The sequence below is a fragment of the Pleurodeles waltl genome, chromosome 6 (assembly GCF_031143425.1).
Source record: "Pleurodeles waltl isolate 20211129_DDA chromosome 6, aPleWal1.hap1.20221129, whole genome shotgun sequence".
NCBI classification, from domain to species: domain Eukaryota; kingdom Metazoa; phylum Chordata; class Amphibia; order Caudata; family Salamandridae; genus Pleurodeles; species Pleurodeles waltl.
In genome coordinates, this window is record NC_090445.1 from 1,132,410,170 (window position 1) to 1,132,423,566 (window position 13,397).

General features: G+C 43.5%; 1 protein-coding gene across 5 annotated transcripts in view; it reads right to left on the bottom strand.

Moving 5' to 3' along the window:
• Positions 1-13,397, bottom strand: part of EPHB2 (EPH receptor B2) — a 693,756-nt gene that overhangs the window by 637,722 nt on the left and 42,637 nt on the right. The window lies entirely within an intron of this gene.

The window sequence follows — 13,397 nt, forward strand, 5'->3', positions numbered from 1 at the left end:
AGTAAGCACTAGCAAGTGGTAAGTACTCTTCAATCATCCCAAGTTCCTCAAAGTGTGGGAGGAATGGACATAGAAGTCAGAATATCTAAAAGCCAGCGAAATAATTGCTGCTAACGATGCAAAAGAGACAAAGTAATATTAAATCTATAGAATAAGTGCCATGCAGCCACAGATGGCACCTCAGCAAACTTCAGAAAAAAAGATTCAGCAGTATCCCCAGGCACAAGCCCAAAAGAACTGAAAATGAGTGCCAACAGGAAGACAGTGGAAATGGCATTGGTGTTGGAACCAAAATTGCATGTACTAGTGTGTTCCCCTGCCCTGAGCGCCTGACTTCTTATTAAACTTGTATTGGCCCAGGTGTCACACAAATCTCTCATATAAGGAGTGCCCTAGGCCTGTCCCCAACATTGAGAGATGTTCCAATCATGTCCTCATAGAGAGAGTGGACAGATGCTCCTGGCAGTAGACTGTGTTTTGTAATCCGTAGTGTGACTAGACCTTTGTATCTATGTCAGAAAAATGTGGTCTACTGTCCACTCTGAAGTAAAGTTCCATTTTTATGGGAGATTCAGAAACTTGCACTGACATCCATTATGCATGTCAAGTCTATGTGCACAGTAAGAATATGGTAATGCACAGTAGTGAGTGTGAGTGTGAGTCTGTCTGTCTGTCTGTCTTACTACAGTAGCAGTTTGAATGGCTCTCGTTTGATATGGCACAAGATGGAAGATGATGTCAGCTTCCCCTGGAAGTCACTTGCCTGCATTCCTATAGCTGCAAAATGAACATCTAAACACTTACGTGAGGAGGATGGAGAAAGGGCTGCCAATAGAAATTTAGTAAACCCTCAGTAAGCAACGGACTGCTGATTAGTTCTTCTTGACCACTGGCATTTGTTTGATGGTAGAATTGAAGGACGGCACTGCATTTTGCATTGTGCTAGATTGAGACATTTCAGGTTTAGGCCTGCCTTTTTGTCCTCCCCCGACTAGTGGTCAAAAGGTCTGGTAACAGACAAATGAGAAACCTCACTCACCTCACGTCACTGTGTTTATGTTGTGGATGCTTCTACTTAAAGACAGCCCCATGGCCACCTGCTTCCAGAAGCATCACTTTATAAATAATCCTGTGTCTGAGAGCAGCAAGAGAATGACCTTGAAAGAGAGCCAAGCCACCCTGTTCTGAAGGTTGAGTCAGTGGATCCACATCTTCTGTCTGGAAGATGTGTATAAAAGTGCGAACCTAACCAATCCACCTTGTTTCAGTTCCAAGTTCTTCACGACGAAGGAAGGGAAATCATTGCAGAGTACTCACAGGTCTGCTGTGTCATGAGGGCTGGTGTCTGACAGTCAGTCTACCAGATGTGCAGGATATTACCTAAAGTCTGCACTTTCTTCTGGAAGTGCTGGGAGCCTGTCGAGGGCCTAGAAGCCTGCCTGCCTCCTGAGACAGAGCAAGAATATCCCTGAATCAGAAGGAGAACCGCCTGTGCAGGAAAAGTAGTCTAGAATGTTCTTGGCCTAAGGAAGACCCAGCGAAAGTGGACTGGCTGAGAGAGCAAAACCAGGAGCAACTTTCTGCATTTGGCCTCCTGGTCTGTCTCTGTGGTTCCCATTGAGAACTGCACCAAAAGATTACTAAAGTTTCCATTTCCACTACTTCTCTGGTACACAATTTGGTGCTATCACTGATGGTGTAAGATGATGCTGTGCAGCTAATGAAGAGCAGATAGGCCTAGAAAGGCTGCAACAGCCAAGAATACACATATGTCTGCATTTGCCTAGAGATGGGATGCAACTACCTTGTTCTGGGCCCCATCTGCAGTGGCTAGGAAGTAGGCTGCAACTGCCTTGCCTCTGAAATCCGTCTGCAATGGCCCAGAGGTGGGCTGTAGCTACCTAGCCATGGGAGTCTCCTGCACCAGCCTGTTGGTAGGCTGCAACTGCCTTGTCATCAGTGGAACACAGTACGCCAACCAAGAAATGGGCTGTGACCGCTCAAGAACCCGGATCAGAGCAAAAGGCCCCATCGAGCTCCACTCGTCTGTTCCAGGGAGGCCATGCAATCTGAAGAAGCGGGCTGTCACTGACTTCCTCTGAGGTGGCTTTAGGACAACACGCAAGTGAGGTAGGCCTTCATTTGCGATAAAGACAAAGGAACTCCAACGTGTTGATGAGAGAGCAAGGACTAAGACTGTTTCTACCTGCAGGTATCACAGTATTAAGGACAAAGCAAACAGACTGTGGCGGTCATTCCAACCCTGGCGGTCTGGGGACCGCGGGAGCACCGCCAACAGGCTGGCGGTGCTCCTATGGGCATTCTGACCGCGGCGGTACAGCCGCGGTCAGTGACGGAAAACCGGCGGTGTACCGCCGGTTTTCCGCTGCCCTGGGGAATCCTCCATGGCGGCGCAGCTTGCTGCGCCACCATGGGGATTCCGACCCCCATACCGCCATCCTGTTCCTGGCGGTTTTGGCCGTCAGGAACAGGATGGCGGTATGGGGTGTCGTGGGGTCCCTGGGGGCCCCTGCAGTGCCCATGCCAATGGCATGGGCACTGCAGGGGCCCCCTAACAGGGCCCCACAAAGATTTTCAGTGTCTGCCATGCAGACACTGAAAATCGCGACGGGTGCAACTGCACCCGTCGCACCCCTTCCACTCCGCCGGCTCCATTCGGAGCCGGCATCCTCATGGAAGGGTGTTTCCCGCTGGGCTGGCGGGCGGCCTTCTGGCGGTCGCCCGCCAGCCCAGCGGGAAACCCAGAATAAACGCGGCGGTCTTCTGACCGCGCAGCGGTATTCTGGCGGCTCCCGCCGGCCCTGCGCTTACCGCGGCCGGCGGGAGTCAGAATGACCCCCTGTGTGTTTAAACCTGTGGTAAATGTAATCTGCACCTGAACCTGCTCCTGTCCTATGGCTACCCGAACTGTATTTGACAATGGAAATAAATATCCAGACCTCAGGTCAGTAACCCACAAAAGATCATACATGCAGTCTGATATGACATTATCTTGGACCCTCAGAAGTAGTGTGGAAGTAGTTGCCTCTGTAATGGGTGAGAAACAAATGCCATAGGTGTAGATGCTGTGGATGCATGGCCCACAACAGAACAGGAGTTAAAAGACCACTGGCTGTAGTGTATAGCACTAGCAATATTTTACAAAGTATTGAAATACATCTGCTAAGGTGCTTTTAAATAAACCACATCCTATTACTATACAAAACCTTTCATTCTGACTGACCACCTCTTGTACTTGACAGCACGCGGTGCAACTCTGCATCGTTTAGAAAGAGTTATAATGCTTTGATTTTATTCTTGTAATAAAATTACCTTAATTGATGTGCTTTTGTACTTTTGAGACCTTTATTTGGTACTGTATTGTGTAGCCTTTTTAACCTTGAAGTTCGTGTGTACCTTTGACTATTCAGGTAATAAATGTATCATTTTGTTTTCTAAGATCACTTGCCACAGCACAATTTGCAGTTTTACAGTTCTGTGAATAGCAAGTGTTGTCAACTCAGTGATAGCTACTATGTCAATATCAGGAGCAGGGACGGCAGATATACCCTGCTGAGAATCAAAACCAGAGCACGCAGAAAGGTTTGCAGAGGAAGCATACTGGCACGTATAGTTACCTGAAGAGAGTTGTGTAACGTATATTAAATAGAGCAAGTATATTATTATATTTTGTAGATGAGAATGAACTATTGTTTCCGCTCTGCTTTATGCATTACATCATAATAATTTAAAGACAAACACAAACCACTCCTGCAGTAGTTGTATCTCCATATTTTTTGCCTTTGGAAAGCAAAAAACATTCAGCTTTAGATAGCACTGACTCCTTTGGCCTTTTAATGGGAGCTTTTTATCTGCCTATTGCTGCGAATGTGTGTTACAGAGCACCCCTGTTGTTTTTATCCACACGTTGAGCTGTTTCTCAACAGCAGGTTTGGTCCCTGCTGTGATTTTACACCTGCATCCTAACCTAAGTTACTGAACAAAAACAACTGATCGGTGACAACACTCACCAACTTCACGGAAAGCATTACAAAGAAAATGGCTGCGGGCTTGATTAAGCCTGTAAAAGTCATTTTTAAAAGCTGACCTTCCGACAGCCAGCCCCACCGACAGACACTGACAGGGGCTAAAGCCCTCTGAGCCGCCTGATGTACAAGGGGTGTGGCACCCTGGAGGTTCGTTTTAAATTTACCAATAGATGGCTCATCAGGGTCCCCACTTACTGTCATGAAAGTGCTTTGTGACATAACCTTAGAGACAAACAGTTGCTAGAGAAGCGAATCCCATCTATATCTGTTGACGAGCTCTCTGCCCGGCTGCGGAGGAGTGAGCTGCTGCCAGGAGAACCAGACTGAAACTTCTCATGAAATCAGAGGGATAGCTCAGCTGTCTTTCACATAATCCTTCAGGAACAGTAATGAGGCCACTTATCCAATCTTTAAAAAATCCATATAACTGTTGGCAGTACTGATGTCTAAACAATAAATCTGCATGTTTCCACAAATATTTCCCCACCTTAAGCTTTCAAACCTATGAATTATGTAGGATCGTCATACTTCGTCTAAGTATCAGCCCTGCATTAACGGTGAGACTCTCATTTAACCCATCCAAAACATGCAAAAAGTGTGTCAGCATATATGCGCAGATGCAGTTATATAAAAAAAAACTTTACACAAAAATGTGGTCAAGAGAGGCCAGTACACCAAATTATAAGTAACCCATACTGAAAACCTTGCACAGATATCATGCCCAATAATGCATTTTCAACTACAAAAATAAGAAATAAAAAATGTCATTAGCAGCCAAACATATCATATTTAATATCCATAGGAAAATCAGATTCTGACAGCTGTGGGAAAGTAGCAACCCAAATGTATGTCCTGTAATGAAACTCCTTGGGGCCCCTTTATGGTCCCTTGTTTCAAACTCAACGTAAAGGCTCTCCATGCTTACTTTTAGTTCACTCCATGTGTACAAATCGTCTGTTAGGAGCACGGGCTTCTTCCATTGCCAAAATACTCATGGAGCGCTCTAGTCACACATGGAACACATTTTCTACTCGGGCTTTCCACCCATCAGCTGACCTCCAGAAAGCAGAAATAACTTTGTCTGTTGTTTTAACGTGTTGCCATTTTAGATTCCTTACACCGTTTTACCCAAACTTCAACGGTTTTCTTTACAGTTATCCCATGGACCATTGTAAGACTGTACATTTTAGACACAAGGCGACTAACTAAAGATTACCACAAATGTTTCATTTCTATCAGAAAGCTGAGTTAATACTGACAGTTCATTTGGGAGGGGTGGGGGGATGAAAAAGGTAACAGACCCTCTCTGTCGATCAGTGTGCGTTTAAAGTGGGGACTGCCGAAATGGTACACATTAGCATAGTAGAGACAACTACAGGTAAACACCCAACGACTGAAGCGCCAATCAAATTGACTAAAGTTCAAAAAACAAATACAGACCTCCTGCTGGCATTTCACTGAAACGCTTCATCATATTTTCATAGGACAGGCTGACAAAGAGCACTGACTCGGTTTTGGTGCTTTACGAATGTGCTGTTTTTATCATAACACAGTAGAAATGAGATGCCCACATATGAGATAGCAACAGAACGCTGCACCAACAAGGCTATTGCTCCCCAAATCTAGCCCATGTATATCTATCAAGCTGCACCCATTTTTATTAGAATATTCGCTGGAGTTTCCCTAAAGGTTTTGTAGCAGACTGCAATACATATCTTAAAGATTATGAGAGGCATGGGAAATGATAGCAAGAACATAACAATGGTACAGCATCTCAAACACAAAATATTGTTTAGATATTTTAAACTCTCTTCTTTAAACCTATACTTTCTCCACAGAAAATGTAACAAACGAATTTGAGTCCCCTAAGTACATTACTAATCTGAAGTTGCCTTTGGTAGCACAATTCTACATAGTTACCATTCATGGCTATAACAATATAGAAATCTATAAGTTTGTTTCAGTGCCAGACTGGTGTGTTAACACACTGTGTAATATATGTACTCACAAACAACTGAGTTAAATGAAAGTTTCCACTTAAGCATTAAAGCTATTGCTTCTCCTTCCCTCTTCTGGCCTGAATCCCACTGTTTATAATGACACATGATCAGGGCTAGCATTGCTCCCTTATCTCATAAGGCAGCAGTTCTCAACCTGTTGTCCATGGCGCCTACTTGTGGAGTCCGCACATGCTTTGAAAATGAAATAAAGTAACAGATTAATAACCTGTATATCAAGAAGACTCACAATGTAAATTGAAAATTGCAAAGGAATTGTAATTGGAGGCTAATAATGAAGTTGGTGTCCCCAGATTGACTCGTGGGAGCAGTGCAAATCCATCAAAGAGAATATAGTATGGACAATGGGTGGCCTCCGCTGAAATTAGAATAGCCCCAGCCTTCCCATTGAAATGGAAACTTTGTTTGTTTTTATATTTGTTTATGAATTCAATAAAATAGTTCATTATTTTTGTATTTGTTTGCCATATTTTTTTGCCTTATTTTGAGGTTCAAACCATCAAAATTGCTTACTCCTGGGTCTTCGGCTTCTAGTAGTGACTCATTGGGGGCGCCCTTCGATTACAGTAACAATGCAGTGATGGTCTCCAGATCCCAGCAATTATTAAAGGGGTCCATAGAAATCAAAAGGTGAAAATTATAACATGAGGAAAATGTTGCTAAGCAAGAATCTAAAGGTTTGGTAGCAATGATCACTCCAACTTGGTTAGGAAGAGGCCTTCAATATGCTTTCAATTCTGTATAAAAGTTGACATACACAAAACAATTCTAGATATTTGGTGAGTCTACTCCTTTTGGAAGCATTCCAAGGAAGTGAACAAGCCATTTCCATCAACTTATTCATCCACACTATATGCATCAAGAGATGTTTTCCAGAGCCCCTTTACCCTGGAAAGTGGACCATTTTGCACATATAAGTCTGAATGTAAACATCTTAATAGCACCCAACCTTTCCTCAAATAATAATATGTGAAGTCAAATTGCCATAAGTTTTTAAACTTCCTTAATGCTGGGCAATTTCATTTTCAATTTTGAACTCTTAAACTACTTTGCCATGTTAGCTATTCTATATTGGCTAGTTCATAAAACTATACTAATTTACTGGTTTCTAGTTCATTCACAAGAAAGACTTTGAATTCAATCAATAACAAATAGATTTTATTCTCAATTTCCTTTTGAATTTTGTTGTACTGGGACAATGAACTACATCTTGACCTTTGCACTGTGGTAGTAAATGTGTGAATATGCGTTTATGGATGCAGTTGAACTAAATACCATGGTTTAGACCACATTTGCTTATGTTTAAAAGAACCATCCAGTGAAAAGGGGTTTTCATGAACTGCCACAATCGCAGGCGGTGGACTGTGACACCAGTGCTTTTGGGGATGTTTGTTGCCAAGAATCATTCCTGAAGCTAGGTACTGACCACACATTCAATTTTTATATTAGCTGCAGTATCTCTAAACAAATTCAAGACTACCAAATTAGATTAACCTCGCATGGACTTGAAGGGATTGTCTACATGGAAGTCCATATTCACTACATGGCCCTTCTAAACAAATATACTCCTAAGGGTGGACTCATTGATGTTTCCTTTTTTGGGACAAAGTGTCGACTTTTTACAAACATCAGCACATGTAAAGCAGAACTATTTGTATTAAAGCCCTTTGTATTTTTACGCTCAAGATTTTGTTTTTTTTAGGTTGAGTTGTATTGTTCACCACATAGGCCCTTTTGTGAATTCAAATATATTCGGCACTTGTAAGTCTTATCTTGTTGATTTTTGTATATATGTAACCATTCATTTGTTTGTTTGTACTTCCTTGTCTTGTATAAAATGTAAATATATGCTTTCCTGTAATCATTAAAACCATTGATTTTTTTATATGGTAGCACATAATATTTACTTATCTTTTCTCTATGCCCTCAAAAGATTATTTCTATTTAAATGATATTCATTAATTGAGTTGGCTTGATTGGATCCTGAATAGCCAATCTAAAAGTTGTAATAAAAATGAATTTAAAATAATTCCTTTTACTTGCTGTTCACATGTTGAACACTGGGTGCACATAGATCTTATAAAGTCAGACCATAGACATTTGTGCGATTTATCAGGTTGCAAAAATTCTGCATACCGGTGTCTTAGAGACCTGAGTATCCATCTGGTTAGATCAGTAATTTCCAACCAGTAGCGTCACTAGCCCCTGCAGTGCAGGGGGACCCAAGCTCCAAGGGGTCGGTCCCCTTGACACTGTACATGGGCAGCGGGCCCCTAGCCTAAGAGCTCCTCACTGCACCCAGAGAGTGGGGGGCCCACCTTTCATGTTTTTTGCAGGAATGGAGGGCCCCCTCGGGTTTTGTTATGCCACTGTTTCCAAATCAGATCTAAAAGGGGCAATCCGTGCCATATTTCTAGATCACTACATTAGATATATACACACACAGTTATTTCCAATGGAAATCATTTACATAGGCTGTGGTTATCCTGAAAACCTGAAATGCAGACAAGCCACCTGGACCTATTTTGAACACTCCTGCATAACAAGTCTATACACTTCCATCAATAGAAGAATGATCACAGATCATGTGTACACCTCCAAAAGTCAAAGACTGAACCAGCAGATTGAATAGATCCTCTGTTTGGATCTCAGATCCTAAATGGAAGAATGATCTATCTGGTTGTATAGTTTTCTGGAGGTACTCACTATCAATAACAATGTGTTCCATTGGGTTACATGGGTCCTGCACATCTTAGTAACGGAATCATTCAAGTTGCAGGGCTTCTAAAGGAAAGTACCACAAGCAGAGACACTTTCAACAGAGATACATGGCTCCAACACTTCAACACCACTAGGAAAGAATTTGAGATCAGAGATACTCAGGTTACACATATCTTACCCTCTCATATATTGGACCACAGAGTCATACACAATGCTGCACAAATTACAGCCCCCCCTACGTAGGCACACAATCAGTCTAACCTACTCCTGAATGGTTGCTGCTAATGCACGCAGACCCGCTCAAACCCAGATTAATACAAGTCTACAGGGCGCTAGACCTCAACATAACAATTCAAAACACAGTGCCTCTCCTTTCACCCCTTTCCAAATTCATGACTCGTTATGTAGCTCCCAGTCTTCCTCTCCATTCGAACTCATCCCACAGTACCAGCAGCACCGCTCTTTCCTACATGAACCATCTTTCATACTCCCTCAGCCACTGCGCAGGAACCTTTCGCTGATCTTTGTTCCTTCCTTAGTCAGGGGACAGGATCCTTCCCTGATCTCTCCTCCTCCCACGGTCAGTGCACAGATACCTTTCGCTGACCTTTTTTCCTCCCTGAGTCAAGGGACAGGATCCTACCCTGATCTACCCTCCTTCCACGGTCAGTGCACAAAATCCTCTCACTTATCTTTCCCCCTACCGAAGACAATGCGCATAATCTTCCCACTCACCTTTCCTCCTCCCTCAGTCAGTGCACAGATACCTTTCACTGACCTTTGTTCCTCCCTCAGTCAGAGGACAGGATCCTTCCCTGATCTTTCCTCCTCCCTCAGTCAGTGCACAGATACCTTTCACTAATCTTTGTTCCTTCCTCAGACACTTCACAGATTCCTCTTGATGACCTTTCCTTACCCCTCAGTGAGTTCACAGAATACTCACACTTGTCTTTCCTCCTCCCTCAGCCAATGCACAAACTCCTCTCACTGATCTTTCCCCCTACCGAAGACAATGTGCATAATCTTCCCACACACCTTTACTCCCCTCTCAGTCAGTGCACAGAATCATCCCACTGGCTGTTCCTCCTCCCTAAGTCAGTGCACAGAATCCTCCCACTGATATTTCCTTCTTCCTTAGTCACTACACAGGATTATCCACTGATCTTTCCTCCTCCTTCACTCAGTATTGTTTGTGATCCTTACTGCTACCCAGGTCAGTGCACAGAATCCTCCCACTGATCTTTCCTCCTCCCTCAATGATGCAAAGGATTCTCCCACTGATTTTTCCTCCTCCTCCAGTCATTGCAAAGGATCCTCCCACTGACCTTTCTTCCTCCCTCAGCCTTAACTAAATCATGAGACAAGAAAAGTATGGGACAGAATACGGGACCTTTTTTTGAGAATATCTTTTCATCACCTTGTAATTTTTACACATATTAGTACCGTCTCAGCAAAGGTTTCACCTAATTAGTAGCAGATTAACACCCAGATACAGCAATAAGCAACTGAAAGTCGGCTGGTCAACCTTTGCAATGGGACTTCTACTGTGCGCTGTAGCTCGCTTTAGTAACTATTGATCCGTTTGAAATACGGAGCTTTTAACTAAAATATGCAAATTAGGCCGCAGATGATGCATAATTGCGCAGAAAATGCCACAGCAGCACAATTGTATAATTCCAGTGGCGCTTCCTATGAGTTTTCACTGTACTTTTCTTCACTTCTACATTTTCAAAGATGTGTACTGTGTCCCATCGTGCATAAAAACTGCACTACTGGCACACACACTGCCAGCGATTAATTTGTTAATGCGTGGCAGGATCACCTATCAGATCCTCACACGTCCCATCTAACTCTTACCAATTAGAAAACATCTTGTAAAGACTGGAACATTTCAGCACCGGTTTTTCGCTGCTCCGATGTCAGGGCGGTGAAACAATGGAAGCTCCTTCATGCATCTGACCTCAGAGCAGTGAAGGGCTAGGCTTACAAACCAGGGTTCTCGCTGATGCTTTCCGAGGAAGTCTCGCTTAACACAGAGAATTAAAGTGAAGTGGATGACAGTCACAAGGATTTTCCTTTTGGGGTTTCCAGAAGGAGCATCTTCAGCAGCTTTGTTGGGGCAGGGTGGCTCAGGGGTGTGGGGGGATGTGCGGGGGGCAAATTAATGTAAAAAATATAACTTTCCTGCTTCTCTGCCACTCCTCTCCCGACACTGCAGGCAGGCGCACGGCCAGCCTGGGTGCTCCCAGGCAGACTGGGAGCACGTGCATGCTCTCTCCAGCCCGGCAACTGGAGAGAGCCTATTGCGCATGTATGTTTGGCTGGCCCAAGGCGGCCGGCCAAACATACATGCGCAGTGAGGGAGTGCACAGTGCACTCCCCTCATCTCGTCATCCCCAATGCCCCGCCTCTTTAGCAAACAAAACAATTATTAACATAATTTATTATTGTTTCGCCTGTTAAAGGATTTGCAGCGGCTGCTGCTGGCGGGCAGGCGGAGGCAACGCTCCTCTGCCTTAATGGAGGAGCCGCGACTGGTTTCGAGTAACATCATATATAATGAGAGAGACGCTCAAGTTATCCCTGATGTTACTTGGAACCACAAATTGAGCCCCCACCCCTTAGTTGATAGCAATTCATTCTGAATTTTATGTTATGAATGGATGGTAGACAGTTATTCTGAACCACCCACTTTTCATTTGTTTCCTTAAATGCAAACACAAGGCATGCTTAATGTCTGTAAATAATATATGCACAATTGTTATAAACTACGACCTTTCCATTGTTAAATATTTCTTGTTTTGTTGATTACATTTTTGATAATTATTATTAATACTATGAAGTATAAATTCATTTTTTAAAGGGTTGAGATTTCTTATGATAATCAACGGTTATTATTCTTTGCTTCTTATTTTAGAAACATAGTTGGAAAAAAATGATGTGCGTTAGACGGCTGGGACCTTTCAATGTAGGTGGAAGCATGCTCCCTTGCTTTAAAATGCAGAATGTAGAAGTTTTTAGGGTCGAGCCTGCGTAGCATGCGCTTGCACATGCGGATCGCTTGATAGACTCTGTAGTAGTTAGAAAATGGCTCGGAGCCCCGCCCATGTCACGTCATTGTCTTTCATTGGTTCGTGGGCTTACCTTTTAAAATCCGCTTGCTTTCTTTAGTGGAAGGTATGCATATGTCATGCCTTTTCTGGTGGTAAGCCCTCCTCGAGCACAGGAACCAAGTACTGAAAACATACTAGGCTTGCTGTTTCCCATCTTGTGTGTGGACTACTTTTTCTCAGCGCAATCTCACTTGTTTAGCAGCGCGATCACACTCGTTTTTTTTTCATTTAATGAGCCAAGAAAAGTCCGGTTGGGAGTTTACAACTGCAAATAGCTCTAATTCAGAGAAATGCGAGACCCGTTGCACTGCAAATGCTTTCTTTCTTTGGGGTGCTATCAACATCACAACAGTGACAATCCGCATTCGTCTTTCATCCTAACTTCACCAGAGCAGCGAATAACAGGATCTTGAAAAGAGTGTCATTCATGTGATTGGTTATGGAACCCATGGTCACTATAATGCTTTGTTTTCACGATATAGAATAAATGTATTGCTGGGACTGAGTTCCGCAGGGTCGTCACTATGCTGCAAGCCCACTCAATGTCACCCATGGTTGCAAATGGCTTCCTAATAGTGGAGCAAAATTAGTTCTTTGCGCTTTGAAAATGTTTTGTTCCACCGCTACTGGTGGCATTCTAGCCAACACATAAATGTCCCTGTGTTTATTAAATTCAGGTAGATGTCAGGCGACGATTAAAAAGACACAGAGACACTTATATAAGCAGTTTATTCTATTACAGGGACTGCCCTGGGAGTATTATTCCTGGAAACTAGACCAGGGACCCGCCTCCCGCAACATCTTCAAAGGGAGTCAACAGAAAGCATCTCCCACCGCCCTGAGTCAAAGACTTGTCATACTTCTCACTTTCATCTCTACTCCGCCGTTTCCAGCCTGTGTGTCTACCTCAACTTGGATGTTTACCGAGTTCATCTAAGAGCACTGGGGGTATTGGCTTAATCCCAAGAACTATAAGACAAAGTAAGTGTGTGCTGCCAACCCGGATGTGCACATGTGCACTTCCGGCAAAAAAAGAAAGAAAGATACCAGGTGGTTCTCCAGAGGACAGGGAAGAAATTCCTAATCTTTTACTCAAAAATGTAAGTATTAATAAAATTGTCTACATGGAACACCACAGCCTGTGGACCCACTTTAAAGTTCCACATGCATGACTAGTCATGTAAGGTGAACAAGATACTGGATGACCGAAGACTTGTACTACAAGGACAAACACACTTCTGTAAAAGGTTCTGTAATGGGGGAGCTGGAAGTTATTGATTTATTTGCTGCGTGTCCTTTGGCTGCTTCTGTGACCCAGGAGGCAAATCAAGTCCTGGAGGAATTTAACCCATTTTCCACTCTGCTCTCCTTGCACTCACAACTGTGATGAATTGGACCACCTGTGACTCAGATCGCTGATCATCATGGCTGCTCAGGGCCACTGGAGGTCACTGACATATCCTTTTTGAGCGGTAGATTCTATTTCAGTTAAATAA